The sequence below is a fragment of the Pempheris klunzingeri genome, chromosome 8 (assembly GCF_042242105.1).
Source record: "Pempheris klunzingeri isolate RE-2024b chromosome 8, fPemKlu1.hap1, whole genome shotgun sequence".
NCBI classification, from domain to species: domain Eukaryota; kingdom Metazoa; phylum Chordata; class Actinopteri; order Acropomatiformes; family Pempheridae; genus Pempheris; species Pempheris klunzingeri.
In genome coordinates, this window is record NC_092019.1 from 28,838,828 (window position 1) to 28,848,827 (window position 10,000).

Below are 10,000 nucleotides of genomic sequence, written 5' to 3' on the forward strand. Positions count from 1 at the left end.
TTTTTTTCCTGGACAATGTCCACATCTTACCTATTTCAACAAGCGAGCAAAACATTGGGATGCAGCATCTTTAGAAGACCAGTTTGCCAACAAAGCCTTTGCTTGCGGCCATACCACCTTGAACACGCCTGATCTCGTCTGATCTCAGAAGCCAAGCAGGGTTGGGCCTGGTTAGTACTTGGATGGGAGACCGCCTGGGAATACCAGGTGCTGTAAGCTTTTGCAGTCGGCTCTGCCACTGCTGCTTCTGCATTAACACGTACACAGCTTCTTTTTCCATACAGAAGAAGGAACTTGAAAACACATCACGTTTTTTGCTCTGGCCAAAATGCATAGTACATTTGGGCTAGAATTCAATCTGGAAAGATAACTGACAAAGCTTACAGCACCTGCTGTTCCCAGGCGGTCTCCCATCCAAGTACTATCCAGGCCCGACCTTGCATAGCTTCCCAGTTCAGACGCTTTGAGGGCGGTATGACTGTAAGCAACAAAGTGAGTGACAAAAAGGTCCTTTATACAAGAAAATGGTGCTTACACAGGATCGCATCATGGATAGCAACTGCATTGTGTATTTTTTGTAAAACATAGCGTATAATCATGTCACAATGATTGACTTGGGAAGAAGCTATTACGAATGCCAATTGTCAAATTCTATCAACATTATTTTTTTCCTGGACAATGTTGGGATTCACTATACAGTGAATGACACATAGTGAAACCGCATGTTTCTTTGTCTGTAAAACTATTGGGCTCCTTTCCCCAATGCCCCCCAGTTTCACAGATAGGTGTGAAATCACCCCCGCGCCCAGCTCCACTGTCACCATTGGCCGGAGGGGACACATGATTTTACGACCGCAGGCCCACAAAACCAGTTCACCCCCACTGAACTCTCTCTTTCTCATCGTCTCTCCTGAAGTGGAGAGACCAGGTCTTTCCTGCTCCCTCTCCTCCTGCAGAGGAGAGACCAGCTCTCCTGATCTTTCCTGAAGAGGAGAGACCAGCTCAACTCAGCTAAGCTCTGCCTCAGTGTGGTCTGTCCAGAGCAGCCACCTCCTTCATGGTAGCGACACAAGGTCCTGCCTGAAGTAAGCAGATCAGCGCCAGCAGGCACGACCCAGAGTCTGCCAGCTGATAACCAGAACCAACAACAGGAGCACACCAGCAAGTTAGCACAGAGCTGCTAACTAACAGGAACAAAGGAGCGACCGGATTCCTCCAGCCTGCAACCACAGCACGGACACGAACCACACCTTTCCTCCAGCAACAAGCTGAGAAAGCAGCACCCTCAAGGACACTTCGTCTCCCCTTTTAAGGACTGGTAACAAACTCTAACTGGGCATAATTAGCATAGCATTACTGCATACATGGTTTACCCTTGTTAATGTATTGACTTGTTTTAATGTTCATTGAGTTTGATTATTGTGATGTGTTGTAGATTACTGTGCATCCATTAAGTTTAGTTGATGTTAGCCTACAAACTAACCATCCTGTCTTAACCTGCACCTTTATCTCTCTCACACACACAGTCTGCGACAGGCCACTGAGGGACAAGGCTAAGCTAACAGCACTTAGCTTTCCTTTGTCTGCCTCTGACCCACACCCCAGGGGGTCTGGCCATCACCATTTGGTCTCTCTCCCCCACCTTTGTGGGACCCATCTCACATTCCTCAGCCTTATCACACACACACACACACACACACACACACACACACACACTCTTACACTCATATTATTTTAGTTTAGTCATAGAGATTTGGTTAGATTGTTGATTGATTTTGTTTCTGCAACAGCAGATGTCTTTAACACCTACTCTGCTTCAGCCGTACTTACAACCAAAGTACAAGTCCTTAATGCATAACAAATGATGTCCCTGAATTTTGCTCTGTTTTAATAAATGTTTTAATACTTGCTGTCTCCGTTAATGTTGTACAATTGTGGACACTGCCAGCCTCTACACTGTCAAGAACTCCAAAAATCCTTCAGCTAGCTATCAATGTGGTAATTTTGGTAGTAATTATTAAATTAATTATAAAACATAATTCCAAATTGATAGTTTAGTATTTTTATGAGACTAAATCAATTAGAACGGCTGTCTTTTCCTCGTTTTTCGAGGTGGTGCCCCAATCGAGGTGGACTTTAATCAAAGTTCATTTATTTTAATAATTATTAATTATCTTTGATAATTATTAATTATTTCTGATAGCCAAATTGAACATTACCACTTGTTAAAGCACAACAAATGGTGCCCCGTGTGAGGCAGAGTACTGTTGGCAATTGTTCATATTTGTACAATATTAATTTTCAGCAGAATTTTGGTCAAAACCAAAATTTTTGAAAAAACTTTAAAACGAGCAAAATTAACATTTTTAACCACTAGTCAGTCACAGAAGTACTTCCAGCTGTACTTTCAAGTGCATTGTGGTGAAAATCAATATAACTAAATTAAGCTAAAACAATTTGAAGAGTTAGTGTACTGTGAATTAAGGCTAAAGCTAATGCTAATACTGGTGCCTATGTTTGAAAGCAAACATTGAAAGCCCCATAGTGTTACATTTAGAGCTTGCTACTGCTGCTAACCTTACAGGTAAACCTATCCTGTAGGAAGAATTTGGTTCTGCATTTGAATGTCACACATTCAATGCAATCTGTCCATTCGCTAAAGTGCTTCCTGTTTGTTAAGACACAGCGTGCCACCGGCCCTGTGAACGTAGAGCTTGAACCTGGCTGTTACTGCCGTGCATTTCAGCCTGATTAAGGAATAGAGCCTGAGAGAGAGCCACAGCGTGCTATCAGCCCTGTGAAGTTAGTACCTAGCTGCAACTGCCACGTGTTCCAGCTTGAGTAACTTAAAGAGACATTCCTGACTGTTACTGCCGTGCATTTCAGTTAGAGAGTCATAATTTTGGTGAGTAAACTTATTTTGTGTAAATCTACATTTACCTTAATTGGCCTCAGTTTGCTATCCCCACCAGTTCCACTAGATAGTGTATAGCTACCTTCTAGTGTAGGCCACCACAGTGTTAGGCTAGTAGTATTCCCCAAGCTACACTTCAAGGTGTCTGCCACCGCAACACCACAGCCAACCACTTTGCTTCATCGCATTTTAACTTGTTTTACCTCACCCCTTTTTAGGCAACAATGGAGAACCCCTGTGTAGAGCAGTTTATTTCTTCCCTAGCACAGAGCCTAAAGCCTGGCTACCCCGAATTCATTAACAAATTGAATTTCAGTGAGTGTACAGAAGAGATAGACTCCCTACTCAACGACAGGTGTGATGCACAGACTGCATCCAAGGGCTCCTTGTTAAAATGCTTGCTTTTGACTTTCCACAGGCAAACCAGCCTCGCCCTTCAGAGTAGAGCAGCCATAGAGAAGGAGGTAGAAATCCTGAGAGCGCAAAATGCTAGCCTCTTCCATGAGGTTCAGATGGCTAATAAGAAAGCCCTGTGCTACTTAGAAGACCTGCACACAGCAGAGTTAGATCTCTGTTCGCAAAAAGAAGAAATGTATAGACTGAAGTCAGAACATTTGGCCCGACCAGAGTCGATCAGCCAGTGTGATTCAGGTTACTCCGATTCACACTCTTCTACCAGTGACATGTTCAGTTTTTCCCCAAACAGAGGACATGAATTATTCCCACCTGAACACAAGTTCTTGGGAATGAAGTCAGCTCCTCAGCCTCCGCTGAGAGACCGAGCTCAAAGCCACCTGACGTCCCATTCCTCTGAAACAGACATAGAGGAGTTGTCTAGTATATCTTCTAGAAGATATTCCGTCCCAAGTCCCTCATTCATATCATTGCACGACACATTTCTCCATGCTTGTCCCTCCAAAGATGGGACTAGAACAGTCCAGGACTGCTCAGCCTCCTCTCTGCATCACCGTCAGAGTGGCCGCTGTTCAGCCCCTGTTCTTCCACCACAGAGAAGTGTAGGGCATGATTTACATAGCAATGACACTAGCTTAGTCTCGCCTTCACAGGGTCCCCGCCTTGAAGAGCTTGAGCTTCTAGCTAGAAGCATTGATAGGTTTGATCCAGATAACTGTGATCACCAAGTTGAGGACTATTTCAGGGAGCTAGACTACAACTTAATTGACTTACCCCATGCAACTGAAAGGGAGAAAGTTAGACTTGTATGGAAAACCAGCTCTAAAGCGGTCCACAAGTTTATACAGTCACGACCTCCCAGTGTCAGAAATGAGTATAAATTGCTACGTCAAGCACTGACAGAAGAATTTTCCTGTGCTACTGACGACACCACAGCAATAGTTGCAGCCCTACAAATTAAACATGCCCGTCGTGAGCATCCAAAAGAGTACTACCAACGTTTGAGACACGCATATTTCCAGGGAAAGAATGCACCAGGCTTAGAAGAAAGCTCCACCTTCAAAGCTTTATTCTTGAGAAACCTCCACCCATGTGTGCGTACTCACGTTGTACTCAGGACACAGGAAGGTGACCCCTCATTGCAGGAGATCCGGAAGATGACACAGGTAGTCTGGGAAACTATTGTCTCTTCCAAAGCAAGAGGGGGGACAAGTGAGCCACCCAGCTCACACACCAAGGTATCAGACAGGTCAGCTGCCCCAAAAGTTCACCCTCACAACAGACGAAAGGGGGGTGACAAAAGACCACATAGGGACACTGAGCGTAACCGCCAGGTCCATCCACTGCCCAGGGATAGACACTCACAGCATAGGAGCAGGAGACTGCCATACGCAGAAATCCAGGCAAGGAACAGTGACCAGGTAGTGTACGGGTCAGATGATGACTACAGCATCTCTGACTGCAGCTCAGAACAAGGCACTGACAGTGACTTTGTATGTCTCTCTCCCTCTGGCTACCAGGAGCGTTACAGCCCTGGGCCAAGAAAGAATAAGAGCTCTAGAGCGCACTCTTTTTGGTCATGGCAGCACTGACCTGATGACAGACACCCAATCTTGCATCTCACCTTCACTACAGTTATTTAGGCAAATTTGAATTTGTTAGCAACAGCAGCAAACTCATTTGAGCACTCAGTAATAAAACAAACATTACTGAAAGCCTAAATTCTGATTGGATTCAACACCACTGCTCAACTTCCAAGTACACTTGGACCAACTTCATATTTTGTCAGTGAAATCATACAAAACACACGTAGGACACACTGTTATGACTTTGTCATTTTAGGTGCCTCTATCTCTGTTACATAATACACTGACATTTCCTGTTCCCACTAACCCTCACTAACAACTGAGAAACACAGGTTATTAGGATGCAGTATGTCATTGTTGTGTATAAAGAACTGTTTTGTAACGTATGTCTGTTCTAGCTTTGCCAAGATAGATTCAGCATATGCCCAGTTGGATAACAAACTGCCCAGTAGTTACCAACTTGTTTCACCTGGACTGACAAAAATGAACAATGGCCGAAACATGCACAATTATCCCATCAGCATCCCACATCAGGTGACATCCTGATGGCAGGGGGGATGTTGGGCTTCACTATACAGTGAATGACACATAGTGAAACCGCATGTTTCTTTGTCTGTAAAACTATTGGGCTCCTTTCCCCAATGCCCCCCAGTTTCACAGATAGGTGTGAAATCACCCCCGCGCCCAGCTCCACTGTCACCATTGGCCGGAGGGGACACATGATTTTACGACCGCAGGCCCACAAAACCAGTTCACCCCCACTGAACTCTCTCTTTCTCATCGTCTCTCCTGAAGTGGAGAGACCAGGTCTTTCCTGCTCCCTCTCCTCCTGCAGAGGAGAGACCAGCTCTCCTGATCTTTCCTGAAGAGGAGAGACCAGCTCAACTCAGCTAAGCTCTGCCTCAGTGTGGTCTGTCCAGAGCAGCCACCTCCTTCATGGTAGCGACACAAGGTCCTGCCTGAAGTAAGCAGATCAGCGCCAGCAGGCACGACCCAGAGTCTGCCAGCTGATAACCAGAACCAACAACAGGAGCACACCAGCAAGTTAGCACAGAGCTGCTAACTAACAGGAACAAAGGAGCGACCGGATTCCTCCAGCCTGCAACCACAGCACGGACACGAACCACACCTTTCCTCCAGCAACAAGCTGAGAAAGCAGCACCCTCAAGGACACTTCGTCTCCCCTTTTAAGGACTGGTAACAAACTCTAACTGGGCATAATTAGCATAGCATTACTGCATACATGGTTTACCCTTGTTAATGTATTGACTTGTTTTAATGTTCATTGAGTTTGATTATTGTGATGTGTTGTAGATTACTGTGCATCCATTAAGTTTAGTTGATGTTAGCCTACAAACTAACCATCCTGTCTTAACCTGCACCTTTATCTCTCTCACACACACAGTCTGCGACAGGCCACTGAGGGACAAGGCTAAGCTAACAGCACTTAGCTTTCCTTTGTCTGCCTCTGACCCACACCCCAGGGGGTCTGGCCATCACCATTTGGTCTCTCTCCCCCACCTTTGTGGGACCCATCTCACATTCCTCAGCCTTATCACACACACACACACACACACACACACACACACACACACACTCTTACACTCATATTATTTTAGTTTAGTCATAGAGATTTGGTTAGATTGTTGATTGATTTTGTTTCTGCAACAGCAGATGTCTTTAACACCTACTCTGCTTCAGCCGTACTTACAACCAAAGTACAAGTCCTTAATGCATAACAAATGATGTCCCTGAATTTTGCTCTGTTTTAATAAATGTTTTAATACTTGCTGTCTCCGTTAATGTTGTACAATTGTGGACACTGCCAGCCTCTACACTGTCAAGAACTCCAAAAATCCTTCAGCTAGCTATCAATGTGGTAATTTTGGTAGTAATTATTAAATTAATTATAAAACATAATTCCAAATTGATAGTTTAGTATTTTTATGAGACTAAATCAATTAGAACGGCGGTCTTTTCCTCGTTTTTCGAGGTGGTGCCCCAATCGTGGTGGACTTTAATCAAAGTTCATTTATTTTAATAATTATTAATTATCTTTGATAATTATTAATTATTTCTGATAGCCAAATTGAACATTACCACTTGTTAAAGCACAACAACAATGTCCACATCTTACCTATTTCAACAAGCGAGCAAAACATTGGGATGCAGCATCTTTAGAAGACCAGTTTGCCAACAAAGCCTTTGCTTACGGCCATACCACCTTGAACACGCCTGATCTCGTCTGATCTCAGAAGCCAAGCAGGGTTGGGCCTGGTTAGTACTTGGATGGGAGACCGCCTGGGAATACCAGGTGCTGTAAGCTTTTGCAGTCGGCTCTGCCACTGCTGCTTCTGCATTAACATGTACACAGCTTCTTTTTCCATACAGAAGAAGGAACTTGAAAACACATCACGTTTTTTGCTCTGGCCAAAATGCATAGTGCATTTGGGCTAGAATTCAATCTGGAAAGATAACTGACAAAGCTTACAGCACCTGCTGTTCCCAGGCGGTCTCCCATCCAAGTACTATCCAGGCCCGACCTTGCATAGCTTCCCAGTTCAGACGCTTTGAGGGCGGTATGACTGTAAGCAACAAAGTGAGTGACAAAAAGGTCCTTTATACAAGAAAATGGTGCTTACACAGGATCGCATCATGGATAGCAACTGCATTGTGTATATTTTGTAAAACATAGCGTATAATCATGTCTCAATGATTGACTTGGGAAGAAGCTATTACGAATGCCAATTGTCAAATTCTATCAACATTATTTTTTTCCTGGACAATGTCCACATCTTACCTATTTCAACAAGCGAGCAAAACATTGGGATGCAGCATCTTTAGAAGACCAGTTTGCCAACAAAGCCTTTGCTTACGGCCATACCACCTTGAACACGCCTGATCTCGTCTGATCTCAGAAGCCAAGCAGGGTTGGGCCTGGTTAGTACTTGGATGGGAGACCGCCTGGGAATACCAGGTGCTGTAAGCTTTTGCAGTCGGCTCTGCCACTGCTGCTTCTGCATTAACACGTACACAGCTTCTTTTTCCATACAGAAGAAGGAACTTGAAAACACATCACGTTTTTTGCTCTGGCCAAAATGCATAGTACATTTGGGCTAGAATTCAATCTGGAAAGATAACTGACAAAGCTTACAGCACCTGCTGTTCCCAGGCGGTCTCCCATCCAAGTACTATCCAGGCCCGACCTTGCATAGCTTCCCAGTTCAGACGCTTTGAGGGCGGTATGACTGTAAGCAACAAAGTGAGTGACAAAAAGGTCCTTTATACAAGAAAATGGTGCTTACACAGGATCGCATCATGGATAGCAACTGCATTGTGTATATTTTGTAAAACATAGCGTATAATCATGTCACAATGATTGACTTGGGAAGAAGCTATTACGAATGCCAATTGTCAAATTCTATCAACATTATTTTTTTCCTGGACAATGTCCACATCTTACCTATTTCAACAAGCGAGCAAAACATTGGGATGCAGCATCTTTAGAAGACCAGTTTGCCAACAAAGCCTTTGCTTACGGCCATACCACCTTGAACACGCCTGATCTCGTCTGATCTCAGAAGCCAAGCAGGGTTGGGCCTGGTTAGTACTTGGATGGGAGACCGCCTGGGAATACCAGGTGCTGTAAGCTTTTGCAGTCGGCTCTGCCACTGCTGCTTCTACAGCACGTACACAGCTTCTTTTTCCATACAGAAGAAGGAACTTGAAAACACATCACGTTTTTTGCTCTGGCCAAAATGCATAGTACATTTCGGCTAGAATTCAATCTGGAAAGATAACTGACAAAGCTTACAGCACCTGCTGTTCCCAGGCGGTCTCCCATCCAAGTACCATCCAGGCCCGACCTTGCATAGCTTCCCAGTTCAGACGCTTTGAGGGCGGTATGACTGTAAGCAACAAAGTGAGTGACAAAAAGGTCCTTTATACAAGAAAATGGTGCTTACACAGGATCGCATCATGGATAGCAACTGCATTGTGTATATTTTGTAAAACATAGCGTATAATCATGTCACAATGATTGACTTGGGAAGAAGCTATTACGAATGCCAATTGTCAAATTCTATCAACATTATTTTTTTCCTGGACAATGTCCACATCTTACCTATTTCAACAAGCGAGCAAAACATTGGGATGCAGCATCTTTAGAAGACCAGTTTGCCAACAAAGCCTTTGCTTACGGCCATACCACCTTGAACACGCCTGATCTCGTCTGATCTCAGAAGCCAAGCAGGGTTGGGCCTGATTAGTACTTGGATGGGAGACCGCCTGGGAATACCAGGTGCTGTAAGCTTTTGCAGTCGGCTCTGCCACTGCTGCTTCTGCATTAACACGTACACAGCTTCTTTTTCCATACAGAAGAAGGAACTTGAAAACACATCACGTTTTTTGCTCTGGCCAAAATGCATAGTACATTTGGGCTAGAATTCAATCTGGAAAGATAACTGACAAAGCTTACAGCACCTGCTGTTCCCAGGCGGTCTCCCATCCAAGTACTATCCAGGCCCGACCTTGCATAGCTTCCCAGTTCAGACGAAATCGGGCGCTTTGAGGGCGGTATGACTGTAAGCAACAAAGTGAGTGACAAAAAGGTCCTTTATACAAGAAAATGGTGCTTACACAGGATCGCATCATGGATAGCAACTGCATTGTGTATATTTTGTAAAAATAGTAGTACATTTCGGCTAGAATTCAATCTGGAAAGATAACTGACAAAGCTTACAGCACCTGCTGTTCCCAGGCGGTCTCCCGTCCAAGTACTATCCAGGCCCGACCTTGCATAGCTTCCCAGTTCAGATGAAATCGGGGGCTTTGAGGGCGGTATGACTGTAAGCAACAAAGAGAGTGACAAAAAGGTCCTTTATACAAGAAAATGGTGCTTACACAGGATCGCATCATGGATAGCAACTGCATTGTGTATATTTTGTAAAACATAGCGTATAATCATGTCACAATGATTGACTTGGGAAGAAGCTATTACGAATGCCAATTGTCAAATTCTATCAACATTATTTTTTTCCTGGACAATGTCCACATCTTACCTATTTCAACAAGCGAGCAAAACATT

At 44.3% G+C, this 10,000-nt stretch overlaps 5 non-coding genes and 2 pseudogenes across 5 annotated transcripts; 5 read left to right on the forward strand and 2 right to left on the reverse strand.

The window, feature by feature from the left end:
- Window positions 1-100: 100 nt before the first annotated feature.
- Window positions 101-219, forward strand: LOC139206486 (5S ribosomal RNA). The gene has a single exon (XR_011584809.1). It is a non-coding gene; the product is annotated as a 5S ribosomal RNA (ribosomal RNA).
- Window positions 220-7,121: 6,902 nt separating this feature from the next.
- On the forward strand, window positions 7,122-7,240 carry LOC139206397 (5S ribosomal RNA). Its single transcript, XR_011584724.1, has one exon. It is a non-coding gene; the product is annotated as a 5S ribosomal RNA (ribosomal RNA).
- A 544-nt stretch (window positions 7,241-7,784) lies between these two features.
- LOC139206399 (5S ribosomal RNA) lies at window positions 7,785-7,903 on the forward strand. The gene has a single exon (XR_011584725.1). It is a non-coding gene; the product is annotated as a 5S ribosomal RNA (ribosomal RNA).
- Window positions 7,904-8,447: 544 nt separating this feature from the next.
- LOC139206400 (5S ribosomal RNA) lies at window positions 8,448-8,566 on the forward strand. The gene has a single exon (XR_011584726.1). It is a non-coding gene; the product is annotated as a 5S ribosomal RNA (ribosomal RNA).
- Window positions 8,567-9,107: 541 nt separating this feature from the next.
- On the forward strand, window positions 9,108-9,226 carry LOC139206476 (5S ribosomal RNA). The gene has a single exon (XR_011584799.1). It is a non-coding gene; the product is annotated as a 5S ribosomal RNA (ribosomal RNA).
- A 158-nt stretch (window positions 9,227-9,384) lies between these two features.
- LOC139206082 (5S ribosomal RNA) lies at window positions 9,385-9,503 on the reverse strand (annotated as a pseudogene).
- A 145-nt stretch (window positions 9,504-9,648) lies between these two features.
- LOC139206125 (5S ribosomal RNA) lies at window positions 9,649-9,767 on the reverse strand (annotated as a pseudogene).
- Window positions 9,768-10,000: the final 233 nt, after the last annotated feature.